At 47.1% G+C, this 16137-nt stretch overlaps 1 protein-coding gene across 4 annotated transcripts in view; it reads right to left on the minus strand.

Annotated features, from left to right (window-relative positions):
• Positions 1 to 16137, minus strand: part of POMGNT2 (protein O-linked mannose N-acetylglucosaminyltransferase 2 (beta 1,4-)) — a 48305-nt gene that overhangs the window by 11974 nt on the left and 20194 nt on the right. For 2 of the 4 annotated variants that reach the window (XM_040479970.1, XM_040479968.1), the window contains exons 5-7: positions 11406 to 11834; positions 9423 to 9491; positions 7241 to 7314 (exon numbers count right to left, since the gene is read on the minus strand). The gene's annotated coding sequence lies outside the window, so the exon portion shown is untranslated. The remainder of the gene's footprint in view (positions 1 to 7240; positions 7315 to 9422; positions 9492 to 11405; positions 11835 to 16137) is intronic. The other 2 variants (XM_040479971.1, XM_040479969.1) reach the window with 2 other exon arrangements.

Consider the following 16137-nt stretch of genomic DNA (forward strand, 5'->3'; position numbering starts at 1 on the left):
CAGTGACGGAAACAGAAAATCACCATTTGGCCAACATCACAATAATAATGGTTCCAGGCAAGATCCACTGCCGGACTGCTAAAATTAGTTCATGGAAATATGACGAGAACTAGGATATTTGCATAGTCTCAAACTGTCTCCCTGTGAGATACATATCTATTACGAAGGCAAAAATAGAACTTTTACGGCACAGGAGCCTGGCAGACAGCCCCTGAAACAAGTAATCGACGTTACCATCACCAGTAATAACTTACTGACCTCATGTACCCCTTGACAATGATGCACTGAGGAGGGCACCTCACTTCTGTCATCTTCTTACCCAAACACACGACCTCGATCTATAGTTCTAAATAGGGAAATTTGGTCTAGCTCCACTGTTAGCTCTGAATATAGTATAGAGAAGTTAATAGAGAAAACATTAAACCCAAATTGAAGGACATTCTACAAAATACCTGACCAGGATTCGTCAAGAGGGAAGGTCACAAAAGACCAGGAATGACTGAGAAGCTGTCCCAGATTGAAGGAGACTAAGGAGACACGCCAATTTTTTAAATTGTTTTAAAATTATTATTTTTAAATTTAAATCCAAGTTAACATATCGTATAATGATGATTTCAGGAATAGAATTTAGTGACTCATCACTTACATATAACACCCAGTGCTCATCGACAGGACAATTAAACACAAGGTAGGATCTTGCACCAGAAAAAGGACATTAGTGGGAAAACTGGCAGAATTTGAATAAGGTCTGTAGTTTAGGTAATGGTGCTATGTTAATTTCCTGGTTTTGATCATTGCACTGTGGTTATGTAAGATTTAACATCAGAGGAAGCTGAGTGAAGCATTTTCTGTAACTTTTCTGTAAGTCTAAAATTACTTAAAAAGTCATAAAAAGTTAGAAAACTTAAGAAACAAGAGAACATTAGTGTTTATAGGTAAAATGACATGTATGTGGTTTGTTCTGAAATACTCCAGCAAAAAAAGCACGGAGGCAGATGGACCAAGACGGTAGCAAATTGATAATTGTGAAAGATGGTGATGACGGCCTTTCTGTGGTCCTCTTTTGTGTCTGACGTTTTCCGTAATAAAAAGTCAAAAAGTTAACAATAAAGAATCAAATAAATCCCTGCTGCAAATGACAGAATTCTAAGGAGTGGATAAGTAATAAGCGAATATTTAGAAAATGTAAGATAAACAGAGCCCTCCCTGGAGAGATGGGAGGCAGATGCACGGGGCAGGTGCTGATGCGGGTTTTGTTCTGATCACAGACGGGAACTTGTCCAACAGCAGCTAAGGCTGCAGTGGACACACCCCGGGAACGTCAGGGAGCAAGAGCTGCAGGGACACGAGGAAAGACCAACCTCTAACCTGCACGGGCACCTCTCTAGGTGGGTGTGTGCCACCTGCCCCTCTGCTAGGCCTCCCTGTGGCGAAACGCGAGCTTGGTAGCAGGCAGGTGGGGAGTGAGGTGGGGCCACAAGAGGAAGGAGGCCGGGGCTCTCCTCTGGACCAGTGTGAGCAGTAGCCAATCCCAAGGAGGCCCTAAGCTCAGAACTGGGATCAAGCTTATGGGAACTGGAAACATGGGGTTCAGGACGTGGTGAGGCAACCAGGCAGAGGCCAGCCTTTGAGCCTGGGGAGGAGAGAGGACTATGTCTAGGTAGATGTTAAGTGACCACCCCCTTCCCTGCCAGGCCAGAAGGATGCTGACAGAAGACAAGACAAATACAGACTGGACCACGGGGACCTTCAGGCTCGCAAGTTGCCTTCCAAGGAGGAAAATGGGAAGGAAGGTTTGCTGGGGATGGGCAGAGCATTTCGGTAGAAGTCGTGCGGTAGTTAAAGCACGGGGCCCAGAGGCCAGACTGCGTGGGTTTCTAACTTGACCATGTTCAGGCCAGGCAGCCTGCACCAACATCTGATGACAAGAGTTGCATAAATACCCCACTCCTGTGGAACTGTTGAATCACTATATTGTATACCTGAAACTAATACAACACGGTATGTTAACTATACTGGAATTAAAATACGAATGAAAGAAAAGAAAAGAAAAGAAAAGAGAAGAGAAGAGAAGAGAAGAGAAAAAGAAGAAAGAAAGAAAGAAAGAAAGAAAGAAAGAAAGAAAGAAAGAGAAAGAAAGAAAGAAAGAAAGAAAGAAAGAAAGAAAGAAAGAAAGAAAGAAAGAAAACCCCATCCTCCCCAGGTAGGAGAGTTCGGAGGCACTTTCTACACCGGCACTAGAGTTCCCTGACAGATTAGGCGGTTGCCCACACCATAATCGCCTGAGGCATGCCCCTTTTCCCTTCCCGGTCTCAGTTCTTCACGCCCTTATTCATGTTTATTGGGATGCAGTTCAAATAATCTACTTCTCCTTGAATCTTTGTCTCAGGATCCGCTTCTGGGGTAACATTAACTAACCCAGTTATTACTGTATTTTGCCACTGTGAAGACAGATGACAAGCCACCCTTGCATTTTCACCTGCTGTGAAGTAGCCAAAGTGCAGTAGGAAAAAACCAACAAGTACTTGGCCAGTCAACAGTTATTGTAAAGTATCTTTCAGTCTGTTTCCCACACTCCCTCTGTGTCCCCTTTCCCCGGATCCCCCAAATGCACTGCAGCGGCCCGCATAAGCCAGGAGAACTCAAGGATCGGGCAAAATGCTCAGAAGAGTTTTCAAAAGATAACAGTGGAGGCACAGACCACGTTAATCAGACCCCTAGCACTAAACAACATAAAAGAGGCCTTTCTCCAACACCATTTCAAAATGTTTCTGGATGAAAAAACTCCAGGAGGAAATTCAAAATGGTGGAGAATAACTGGGCCAAGTTTGCTTACCAGAAAACGGAGCCGGTGATGTCCCCTTTCTCCAGGCCAATTTTCAGTGCTCCTGGAGAGGGCACTAGTCTCAGTGACAATAAGGCAGTGGTAGGGAGACCGGGACGGTGAGGGAGAACTCAGGTCACCCTCCTTGGCACTGGGGACTAAGAAAGACACTCAGCCAAGCTGCTGCCTTCTGCGGGACTGCGGCTCGCCAGACGGGCTGACAGGGCGTACTGTGTCCAGTCGTGATGTCTGACCCACTGTTTAGTGCCACTCTGTGCGCCAAGAGCCTACTCAGAATGAGGGTGATCAGGGATGAGAACTCCTTCAGACTGAAGGCCTCCATGCCCGACTCTGTCACCTGGCTCTGCTGAAATGGGTGGAGGGGCCAGAATCCCAGCATCACAAGGTACTTGCAGTGACAGGACGCTCCCTCACACGCCGAAGAAGTCCATCCTCCTTTGTACTTACTCTCCTGAGACCTCACAGCTCAAAGACAGAGCTGGAATTCACCCCTCCTTCACCTGCTGTCTCTAATCCTCTCTCTCCGAGTGAACCCGCTTCTGAGCAGGGGGCAGCCTCCACCCTCGTCTGCAGTCAGATGTGGAAAGCACCACACGCCTATTGGTTCCCGCTGTCCCAGTGCCGTACGGCGTCCCTTACGTGCATGCACGACCCCACTGATTCTTTCCTTACCACCATGCGGCATGATGGTTCACTCTGTCCCCATTTTTTCTTTCCAGAAACAGTCTCAGTGGCCGGGCCACTGGTCAGGACCTGTCCACAGGTCAGGACTTGACCCCACACATTTCCACCTGGACTACCTCTCAGAGATGAGAGCTGCCCCAGAGGGGTCTTGTCATGAGGCTCCTTGGACAAGGAAGAGGAAAGACGGTAGCCCTCAGAGGCACAGGTCACCCAGGATGATATATTTTGTCTCCTCCTAGTGCCCCCTGAAAAATGTCCTGTCCATCTAGGATCTGTGGGTGGGTATGAAGGTCCGGTGATCTGTGAAGGGCCAGGGAAACCACCCCCGTCTGAGCAGAGCCTCCAATGGGATGGGATCTGGGGAGGCCGGAGGGTCTCTGACATGGGCCATTCCACACAGAGAATAAGAAAAGAAAAATAAACCCTTTTCCTGCTTGGGCAAGGCTAAGACAGATGTCCTAACAGAGGCCTCCAGCCTGGCCCTTGCTCCAAGCCTGCCTTGCCTTCAGGGGTTCCCAGAGCCTCTACGTACAACATCCCATTTGGTGCTCCCCTCAACCCTATGAAGTATCATTATTCCCAATTCTCTGGTGAGGAACCTGAGGTCAATGAGGTTCAACGACTTGCCCAAGGCCATGCAAGTGTGAAGTCTAGATATTAACCTAGCGTCCTCTGACTCTAAAGACTGTGCTCAAAACCATCAAGACACAGAAGACCTGGTTTTAATTGAAGTAGGGCAGGGGATGAAGAAGAAAAAGAAACACGGCATTCAAAGGACTCAAATCAGGGAGGGGCGAGCCCAATTAAAGGCCCACACATCCCACCCTGCTCAAAGGCCACACTCCAGCCTGGGCTGGCTGGGTGGGGCTGGTGGCTAAAGGACTCTGTCAGAGAGTACTCGCCCTCTCTGCTCTGCCTCCCTGGGATGCCGCTTCTCCCCTTGGGCAGCTTCCTCTCACGGTCATGACATGGCCACCACCCTCAAATGAAGCAACACGCTTCCCTGGTTTATATCCAGCTACAGACAGAAAGTTCTCCCTCCCCATGGAATAACTTGTCCACTCAGCCAGCTGATATGGTTAACTCCCACCCAGCCACCTCCTGGACCAATGACGGCTGAGGAGCTGAGAGCCCTCGGTGCTGCAGCAGGGAGGAGGCCAGGGGAGCGAATGCTGGTGGGTGGGTGACGAGATGTGTTGCAACTCTTAAAGGAGACAGGCTTCACAGGGCACCCAACGACCTTGGTCCTCGTTTGCTTGTTCTTCCTTTAGAAAGAGGAGAAAATACAACTTGGAAAAACCACCTCTCCCCACTACTCATCTCACCCACACCCTAAGTGAAGATAATGCGGCTTCTCCATCACTTCGGGACCACATGCCAGATGCCCTACAGTGCACTTCCTGTCCCAAAACACACTAACTACTGAGGATCTAACCTGCACTTAAAACCGATCCCCAGATTACTGCCAACCATCAAACATAAACCCACTCTGACCTCAAAACGTATGATCAAGTCCACGCAAAACAAAAATCCGCTGCCCGTGCAAAATGGGCACCACGTCTCTTTACTTTGCAGAATTTAAAAAGTAACCCAACTTTAGCAAATTTCTCTTTAAACCCATCTTCCTACAAGAGGAGATCTATAATATTTCCGCCCCAGATTCTCCAAGGCCTGTCTGCCGACTGAGGGGAAACAACTCTTCCACACGAGGCACGGAGTTGCCGGAAAAGGAGGGCCGAGTCCCTGCTGTTTTCCCCAGTGAAGTCCTGTCAGAGGCAGATTAAGAGCCGTCCTGGCTGGGGGAAAGAAGCCAAACAAAAGGACCGACCCGAACCTTGATTCTACTCCTCAAAAGAATGACCACGGTGGCACCTTCTCTGCTTGTGGGGCTGGAAGGCTGATTACAAACCTGTGTTCTTTGGAAATAAACTCATTCCATGGAAAACGCAGTCCTGATTGGACTCTTAAGGTGTTGCACCAACGGCTTGGATCAGGTTTTCAGCCTGCCTGCTCCGGGCATGAAGGCCTCAAGGAAGGGAGGGGTCTGTTAACTTGTATGGACCAGACCACACTAGTCTCAAGTTACCTGTCAATCACTTTGTCCCAGACAAAGCCTGTTCTGGTGCCGTGGACCCCAGAGGTGAGGGGCAGGAGCAGAAAGCAGGGAAGGATACACATGCTCACACAGCACAAGGCTTTGGGGCTTGCAGCACACGGAAAGAGCCCTCGCCCACAGCTTCCATCTTCCAGCAAGGAGGCAAGCTGGGGACACACCCCCGAAGGGAACGCCTCCTGAAAACATCTGCCCAGGCCTGGATCTCTGGCCCGTGGTGGAGAGCTGTGCCCTGGAGTCATTCCTGACAAAGGGTCTTAGAATGACCCTTCACTCTCTTAAAAATAGGCTTTAGGGGCACCTGGCTGGCTGTCAGTTAAGTGTCCGACTTCGGCTTAGGTCATGATCTCACAGTTCGTGGGTTTGAGCCCCGCGTCGAGCTCTGTGCTGATAACTCAGAGCCTGGAGCCTGCTTCGGATTCTGTGTCTTCCTCTCTCTCTGTCCCTTCTTCCCTCCCTCATTCTCTCTCTCAAAAATAAATAAACATTAAAAAAAATTTTTTTTTTTTTAAATTTGGGGGCACCCGGATGGCTCTGTTGGTTGAGTGTCTGACTCTTGATTTTGGCTCAGGTCATGATCTCACGGTTGTTATGACTGAGCCCCAAGTCAGGATTGGAGCCTGTTTAGGATTCTCTCTCTCTCTCTTCCTCTGTCCCTCCCCGGCTCTCATGCCTGTGCGCTCTCTCTCTCTCTCAAAAAAAAAAAAAAAAAAAAAAAAAAAGGCTTTGGTTAGATATAGACAGGCATGACTTATTCAATGACCAATATGGCACAGTCACCAACCAAGCAAAATGGACGCCCACCATGGCACCTCCCTGGTACAGGTGCCACAGCAAGCCCTTCTTAGCTTCTGGCTGACTCTACCTAAGTATCGGGAAGGTGGGTGGGAGATGACCTATGTTTATCTATATCAGTCCTTATGAATATCTATTCATGAACCTGAGCCCAAAGACTTAAGACGACATGAAGAGAATGGGAGAGTGAGGCTTTGCCTCAACCCAAAAGAGAGTAAAGAATGTGCAAGAGATACAAAAATGGAAAAAACAAAAACAAAAACACCTCTATCCCCAAGGTTCTCTCTGTGGCAGAGGGGACAAGAGGCTGTTAAAACCTGACGTGATGCAGCTGTCACAGAGGAAGGGAATGTGTGCTTTGGAACACTACTGGAGGGGGCACCTTCACTGCCCGGGGAGAGGAGGGACCATCACCACAGGATGCTGTCCTCCTGTCCCAGGAATGTCAGGGAAGCGTTCTGTACACACCACAGGCTTTCCCGGTTCAGTGGGACCGACCCAACTCCTCATGTGATCACCCCCTGGGTCATCCTGATAGCGGTCAACTAGCCTTGCTTAAAAATCCCTGCCGCTCACCAGTCTTGCCCAAAGGGCTCCCGAGAGGAAGAGCACCGTCAGGTGGGTAACAAAAGAATCTGCTTAGGAAGCTGGAAAACGCTGGCAGATCTCCCACATCACGTAAGTGCATCCAATCTGGGCTAAGTGCAGGCATCGGGACACACAAGACTGCAGTGGAGATTTAAATCCCCCTCCCTAGTGGTGGTGGCCATGAATTCTTCACAGGCCACACAGCTCATACTTACCTTCCTTTAGATCCTAGGTGTGAGCTGGTTTTATGATCTTGGCAGATTAACGCCTCAAGCCTCAACTTCCTCAACTGTAAAATGGGAATAATAACCTCCTTAGGGTGCTGGGAGAACTAAACAAGCTAATGCACATAAAGTACCTACATAGGCCTCAAAACACATTAGCTGTCAGAACTGTAATTCATTAGGGTTCCTCAAATTAACAATGAATGAAACACAGGTACTAAACCAGCCATACAACCCCAAACCACTCCTAAAGGGACTGAACCCCCAATGGCTTTGGTGACACATTCACAGTCCCTCCCAGGCTCCCCCCGTCTTCCTAATGACTTGTTTCCCTTCTCCTGTGAAGAGGGCCCCCGAGCAGCCAGGTCTCAGCATGAAATTAACAATTTCAACCATCACCACCTCCAACATCGTATGTCGGCAGCGTACTAGAAACTGCTGTACATTTCCTCATTTCATCCTCAAACCAACAATAAGGGGCTAGCATAGCACTATTAACATGTTCCCCATCTGCAGATCAGGACACAGAGGCTAGGAAAAGCTAAGTAAATGTGTCCCAAGCGCCTCAGCTTGTACGGAGTGAAGTCCATACAAGGAGGATTTGAACGTGGAGCCTGTCAACATGACGTATGTTAATAACAGCCCAGGTACCATCTGGCCCTCATCTTCTTGGCCTTCCAGGGCATGGATTTCCAGGGGATGCAACTGTCATCACACTTAACTCTTCTCTCCCTTTTCTACCTCGGGCACCAGATTTGGGGACCCAACTGGTATGGGGCACAAAGCACTTAGCGATTCAGCCAGGAAAAGTGCGACAGAGCACAGTGAGGAAGCAAGCGTCTGCGAGCCAAGGACAGGGGCCTCAGGAGAAACCAAGGCTGCCAACACCTCGCTCTTGGATTTCTAGCCTCCAGAAGCATGAGAAATAAATTTCTGTTGTTCATCACCCAGTCGGTGGCACTTCGTTATGGGGGCCCAAGCTGATACACATAGGTACCACCAGGCCACTTTCCCGACACGACTTCATCAGCTTGACCTTTAAACTGGGCATTAGGGGGGCGCCTGGGTGGCGCAGTCGGTTAAGCGTCCGACTTCAGCCAGGTCACGATCTCGCGGTCCGTGAGTTCGAGCCCCGCGTCAGGCCCTGGGCTGATGGCTCAGAGCCTGGAGCCTGTTTCTGATTCTGTGTCTCCCTCTCTCTCTGCCCCTCCCCTGTTCATGCTCTGTCTCTCTCTGTCCCAAAAATAAATAAACGTTGAAAAAAAAAAATTTTTAAAACGGCGGTTGTTCTCAGTCCAGAGCTCCTCTCCTCGCGACCCAGGGCTCTCGGGTGGCCCTCCTCCCCAAAGCAGAGATCAGGCCCAGAGAAGAGGTTGAGCTCTGGAACTCTTCCCAGCCCCTAAACAGGATCACTTCTTCTCCTCATCAAGCTCTCGAGGCCTCACCCTGACTGCACCCTTCCCCAGCCGTGTGGTCCGGGGATGAGAGCCACTAGGGGCCACGGGGCTGCCTCTTCCTCATCCCCCAGGCTCACCCAGTGGATGCCTCCTCCAGCCTCATCCAACATCACATGTGGAGAGAATGCACAAGCAGCCAGGCTGCGGGGCCCCACCACCTCTCCACGTGGTCGGAGAAGACCCCTGCTGTGACCCTGGAGGCTGCCCTGGGTCACAACGGGGCTTCAAGAACCGCAAGAACCACGGGCAGCAGAGCAGAAGTAAATGGCACTGGTTCTGGAGCTGAGATGCCAGAGTGAGCTCCTGTCCTGTCATTTAGCAGCTGCATGATGCTAGACCAATTCTTCCGTTTTTTTTTTTTAACAGACAAAAAGTTGTGCATAATTAACATATATCAGTTGATATTTAGAGATGGTATGTACTTGTGAAACCATCACCATAATCTATGCCATAAACCCATACATCACCTCCAAAAGTTTCCTCCCACCCTCTTGTGACAGACACACTTAATATAAGATCTACCTCCCTGGCTAATTTTAAAGTATATTGTTAACTATAGGCATTAAGCTGTACAGTAGAGCTCTAGGACTTGGTCATCTTGTATACCTGAAACTTGATACTCTTTGACTAATGCCTCCCCGTAACCCCTCATCCCAACCCCTGGCAACCATCATTCCACTCTCTGCTTCTGTGAGTCTATTGTAGATTCAACCTACATGTGGTATCATGTAGTATTTGTCCTTCTGCGTCTGCCTGGGCCAATTCTTAAGCCTTCGTGTCCTGGTCTGAAAAACAGACACAATTACACCTACTTCACAAAGTGGTTTTGCGAATTCAAAGAGACAACAGAGGCAAAACACAATGCCTGACAATTATTTTTATAGTATTATTATTATCGCAATAATGCTTTACCTCCCATTCAGTGGCTCTGACATATGCCTGAAACAGTGCTAAGTGCTTTAGAGGAACAATCTCATTTATTCCCTCCTACAAATATAAAATAGGTGCTATCGATTTCATCCCACGTTTGAAGAAGGATGCTCAGAGTTGTTAAGTGAACTGCCCAGTGGCACACAGCTATTAAGTGGTGGGGCTGGGATTCAAACCCAAGTCTAACTCCAAAGTCTATGATGACATTTGTTGCTTACGCCTTTCATGTTCATTATTTTATCCAATTTAAAAAACCCGTCAGGTGTTAGGCAGGTCCTGGGGGAGAGTATCCACTGACAACCAACCCGAGAGTGATGCGGACCCTTGGGGAATGGCGCATCTGGTAATTTAATTTTCCAGTTAGCTCAATATTCACTAGAAGCCTCTCTTCGTTGCTAAATATTTTCTAAAGCCAGGCCCAGAGCGAGAACTTACCAATCAGAAGGAAAGTTCAAAACCTGGTGTAGTTGCTCTAGCACTCTGACACATCGAGCCCACCAGGACGCTCACATGGCCACGGTGTCATGTGGGGGAACTCAGTAACCAGCACCCCATCCGCCCCTTGGCTGAGGATCTCCACTCTCTGCTTCTCCCCGCCCTCCTGAGGCCCAAGGCTCAGGAATTGATGTGCTGGCCATCCCTGGGGAAAATGGGACCTGTATTCTTTTCTGGCTCTGCCACTAACTGGGACTCCCGATTCCTCATCTGTAATGGGAAAGGATGAACTGGGTTCCAATCTCACCTCTACCATGTTTTATCTTAGCAACCACAAGTGCTAAGATTTGCTGCACATTCACTGTGTACCAATCCTGACTGAAGACTTGCACGGCATCATCTCATTTAACCTTCCCCAGCAACACTGTGATGAAGGTACTTTTATCTCCACTTTGCAGAGAAACAGAGGCTCAGAGAGGATAAATGACTTGCTCAAGGGCACACAGTTAGTAAATGAGAGCCAGGATTTGAATGCCCAGCGCATGTAACAGTAAACATTTGGTGAGTGAACATTTGGTGCTCCAAGCCTCTAAGTCCTATCAAACTCACACCATAACCTTTCCCATTCCAGGCCTTGCTTCCTCCAAGAGTAGGCTCTGAGAGTTGGTTGGCATAAAGTAAGCAGACCCTAGCCTCCCAATACCAAGTGCAGGGCTCTGGCCTAAGGACCCCTAGATCTCGGCAGGTTTTCATCAGTGCCCAGGAGACAGGGTCCTACACACATGGAATGGGTCAGAAATTCACTGGGTCCCTCCAGAAGCTACCCAGGTACTGTGAAGCAGGCCGTGGTGGGCTCTTATCACCAGGCACACAAAAGATACCCTACCAAGCTCCAAAGAGCCCGGGGATCAGCTGCAGGCCTGCCCAGGTACTGCCTTCCAAAGGAGCCCAGGAGGCCCAGGTCCCCTCCGCGCACCTCGCTGGCTCCCCGCCAACCGCGCCTCACCGTCGCGCAAGCAAAGGGGCGTGAGGACCCGCTGCCAGCGCCAGCTGCGAGCTAAGGGCTTCAACCGGCGCGCCTGGGGGCGACGCCCCGGCCCGGGCGGCGTCTGGACCCCAAGGGTCCATCGCCCCTCACCTCCGCCCCCATCGCGCGCCTCCTTCAGTGCGCATCACACTCACTACTCGGTTCTGCAAACTTCTCCGGGCTTCCCTTCACCCCAGGGCCCGACGCTCTCGTCGATCCCTCCCGAGGGAAGTCCGGGGCCGATCCCTCAACTCCAAGCCCAGCCGGATCGCGAAGCCCTCGCCAGCCCCCAGAGCGCGCGGCTCACCTGCAGCCCGCAGGCGGGGCTCCGTGGCGTTGAAGCGTCCCGGTGGGCCCTCCGCGTAGTCGGCTTTGGCTGAATCAGCCGCCGCTGCCGCCTCCTGACCCCGCCCCGAGCCCGGGACGACCAGGCATGGAGGGCAGGTCCCGCGGCACCCACCCCACCGCCGCCGCCGCCGCCGGGGCTCGCGGGTGCCGGCCTTGCGCCTGCTTGGCTGGCGAGCCCGGCGCGGCAGCCAGTGCACGTGCGCAGGCTCGCGAGCTCAGCTGCTCGGACCCTAGGCCAGAACCTCCCCTTGGTTAACGGAATTCTGGGAATTGTAGTTTGCCTCCGAGAACAGCCCAAGCCTTCAATCCGCGGAACCCTGGAAGTTGTAGTTTCTCCCCGGAGAGGCGCAGTTTTACTTCGTGTTAGATTTGTACGATTATGGAAGTCCTGGTAATAAATGTAAATGCAAGTTAAACCAACAATTAGATGTCACTTATAAAATGAAAGTAATCAAAACTTTCGCATATTTTAAAATATATCTATTACTACAAGTACAAATAAATACAAAAGCACTATTCCTCTGGGGCGCCACTCCAATTCCCCACGTCCATTCCTTTGGACCTTCCTCAAGGTCAAACATTCCCAACTCATGGCTGCTGCATCCGGCATTTACTGCCCACTCTCGAAATATACATACGCCCTATTTCTTGATTTATTAATTTTAGATCTCTTGGCTTTTTACTAGGATAGATGAGAATTTCATTCATTTAAATATGTGCACCAACGATGACACCTTCACTGAGTTATGAGACATTTCTTTTTTTCTTTCTCCACATTTTTATTTAAATTCCAGTTAGTTAACATACAGTGCAATATTAGTCTCAAGAGCAGAATTCAGTGATTCATCACCTGCATACAACACCCCGTGCTCATCACAAATGTACTTTTTGATACCCATCACCTATTTAACCCATTCCTCCATCCACCTCCCCCCTGGTAACTATCAGTTTGCTCTTTATAGTTAAGTCTGTTTCTTGGTTTGCCTCTCTTTCTCCCCCATGTTCAATTGTTTTGTTTCTTAAATTCCGCGTATGAATGACATCATATATTTGTCTTTCTCCAACTGACCTATTTCACTTAGCAGAATACTTTCTAATTCCATTCACATCACTGCAAATGGCACGATTTCATTTTTTGCTATGGCTGAGTAATATTCCATTGTGTATATATATCATATCTTCTTTATCCATTCATCAGTTGATGGACATTTGGGCTCTTTCCATAATTTTCCTATTGTTCAAAATGCTGCTATAAATAAACATCAGGGTGCATGTATGCCTTCGAATCAGTATTTTTGTATACTTTGGGTAAATACCTAATAGTGCATTTGCTGGATCCTGGTAGTTCTATTTTTTAACTTTTTGAGGAACCTCCACACTGTCTTCCAGAATAGCTGCACCAGTTTGCATTCCCACCAATAACGTAAGAGGGTTCCCCTTTCTCTGCATCCTCGCCAACATCTGTTGTTTCCTGTGTTGTTAATGTTAGCCATTCTGATAGGTATGAGGTGATATCTCAATGTGGTTTTGACTTGTATTTTGCTGAGGATGCGTGATGTTGAGCATCTTTTCATGTGTCTGTTAGCCATCTGGATGTCTTCTTTGGAAAAATGTCTATTCATGTCTCCTGCCCATTTTTTAACTGGATTATTTGTTTTTTGGATATTGCATTTTATAAGTTCTTTATATATTTTGGATACTAGCCCTTTATCAGATAAGTCATTTGAAAATATCTTTTCCCTTTGCATAGGTTGCCTTTTAGGTTTGTTGATTGTTTCCTTCACTGTGCAGAAGCTTTTTTTTATCTCGATGAAATTCCAATAATTTATTTTTGCTTTTGTTTCCCTTGCCTAAGAAGACATGTCTAGTAAGAAGTTGCTACGCCCAATGTCAAAGAGCTTACCATCTGTGTTCTCCTCTAGGATTTTGATGGTTTCCTATCTCACAGTTAGGCCTTTCATCCATTTTGAATTTATTTTTGTGTATGTTGTAAGAAAGCAGTCCAGTTTGCGGCACCTGGGTGGCTCAGTCGGTTGAACATCAGACTTCGGCTCAGGTCATGATCTTGCAGTTCCTGAGTTTGAGACCCTCCCTGGGCTCTGTGTGGACATCTCAGAGCCTGGAGCCTGCTTCAGATTCTGTCTCTCCCTTTCTCTCTGCCCCTCCCCCACTCACGCTCTGTGTCTCTCTTTCTCAAAAAAAATGAATAAACATTTAAAGAAAAATTTTTTTAATGAAAGTGGTCCAGTTTCATTCTTTTACATGTTGCGGTCCAGTTTTCCCAACACCATTTGTTGAAAAGACTGTCTTTTTACCATTGGCTATCCTTTCCTGCTTTGTCAAAGATTAATTCTTTTTACGTTTATTTCTTTATTTTAAGACAGAGAGAGAGAGCACGTGAATGGGAGAGGCAGAGAGAGAGGGAGAGAGAAAGAATCCCAAGCAGGCCCTGCACTGCCAGTGCAGAGCCTGATGCGGGGCTTGAACTCACGAACCGTAAGATCATGACCTGAGCCAAAACCAAGAGTCAGACACTTAACTGAGCCACCCAGGCACCCCAAAGATGAACTGACCATAGAGTTGTGGGTTCATTTCTGGGTTTTCTATTCTGTTCCATTGATCTATGTGTCTGTTTTTGTGTCAGTATCATACTGTCTTGATCACTACAGCTTTGCAATACAGCTTGAAGTCTGGAATTGTGATACTTCCAGCTCTGCTTTTCATTTTCAAGATTGCTTTGCCTATTTGGGGTCTTTTGTGGTTCCATACAAATTTTAGGGTTCTAGCTCTATGAAAAATGCAGGCAGTATTTTGATAGGGATTGCATTAACTGTGTAGATTGCTTTGGGTAGTATCGACATTTTAACAATATTTGTTCTTCTATTCCATGAGCGTGGAATGCTTTTCCATTTCTTTGCATCATCATCAATTTCTTTCATCAGTGATTTATAGTTTATGAGACAGCATTTCTATCAAACTGGTTAAACCCTGTCATTTATAATTATTTTAAGTGATAATGCTTAAGTGCTGACGCAGTAAAAGTTAATAGATTTATGCAGGGCAATTTGACACTAGAGTCAAAATCCTTTAAAAACATGCGGACTTTTGGGGCGCCTGGGTGGCGCAGTCGGTTAAGCGTCCGACTTCAGCCAGGTCACGATCTCGCGGTCCGGGAGTTCGAGCCCCGCGTCGGGCTCTGGGCTGATGGCTCAGAGCCTGGAGCCTGTTTCCGATTCTGTGTCTCCCTCTCTCTCTGCCCCTCCCCTGTTCATGCTCTGTCTCTCTCTCTGTCCCAGAAATAAATAAATGTTAAAAAAAAAAAATTAAAAAAAAAAAACAAACAAAAACATGCGGACTTTCAACCAAGAAATTCTCATGATTGTGGATGAGTACAAAAGCTAAAAACAGTGTTGTTTGTAATAGTAATAAACGGCTGGGCTGGCTATATTAATTTCAGATAAAGTAGCATCAAGAACAAGGAAAATTACTAGGAATAAAAAGGGATACTATGTAATGACAAAAGAATCAACTCACCAACAAGACATGATAACCCTAAATGTGAATGCACCTAGCAACAGATCCTTAGAGTAAATGAATCAAATACTGATGGAACTAAAAGTAGAAACAGACAAGTCTGCAATGATAGGTGGAGACCTCAGCATCCCTCTCTCAACAACTGACAGAATAAGACAGAAAGTCAGCAAGGATATAGAAAAAAGCTCAACCCCACCATAACCAGAAGGAAACTAATGGACGTTTACATAACACTCCACTAAACAACAACAAAACACACATTCTTTTTAAGCACCCACAGCATATATGTTAAAATAAACGGTATCCCAGGCCATAAATTTAAAAATTAGCAAAACACATAAACAAATATTTTACTGAAAACATATACATATAGCAAATAACCATATGAAAAGACGTTCAACATCACTAGCCATTAGGGAAGTGCAACTTAATGAGATATCACTACACTCCTATGAGAAGAACAGCTAAATTAAAACATAGTGGCAATACCATGGTGAGCATACAAAGAACTGGGTCTCAGTTCCACACTGCTGGTGGAAATAATTTGGTAGTTTCTCAAAAACTAAACATGCGCTTGCCATATGACTCAGTTGCACTCCTGGGCATTTATTCCAGAGAAATGAAAACTCGCGTCCACACAAACCCTTGTATCAACTGTTCGCAGATGTTTTGTTTGTAATACCCCAAAACTTGAAAGATAGATAAATGGTTAAACTCAATAGGTAAGTGGTTAAACAAGATAAATGAATGAATAGTGTATCCATATCATAGAATACTCTTCAGCAATAAAAAAGGAATGATACATTCAACAACTTGTGTGGATATCAAAGGCATTCTGAGAAATGAAAAAAGTCACAAAAGATTCTATGCTCTAATTCCAGTCATATAACATTCTTGAAATGACAAAACTATGGCGATGGAGAACAGATTAGCGACTATCAGGAGTTAGGGATGGGGTAGAGGGGAAAGTGGCCTATGACTGTACAGGGACAACAAGAGGAAGGTCTTTAAGAGGATAGAATAGTTCTGTATCTCTTTGTGGTGGTGGTTACGCGAACCTACATGTGTTAAAATGACACAGAACTGAAAAAAAAATTAAAAAAAAAAAAAGACAGAACTACGTACAACTTTATACCAATGTCAAATACCGGGTTTTG

Source organism: Herpailurus yagouaroundi, unplaced genomic scaffold, assembly GCF_014898765.1.
Source record: "Herpailurus yagouaroundi ecotype Mexico unplaced genomic scaffold, PumYag 159, whole genome shotgun sequence".
Classification (NCBI taxonomy): Eukaryota; Metazoa; Chordata; class Mammalia; order Carnivora; family Felidae; genus Herpailurus; species Herpailurus yagouaroundi.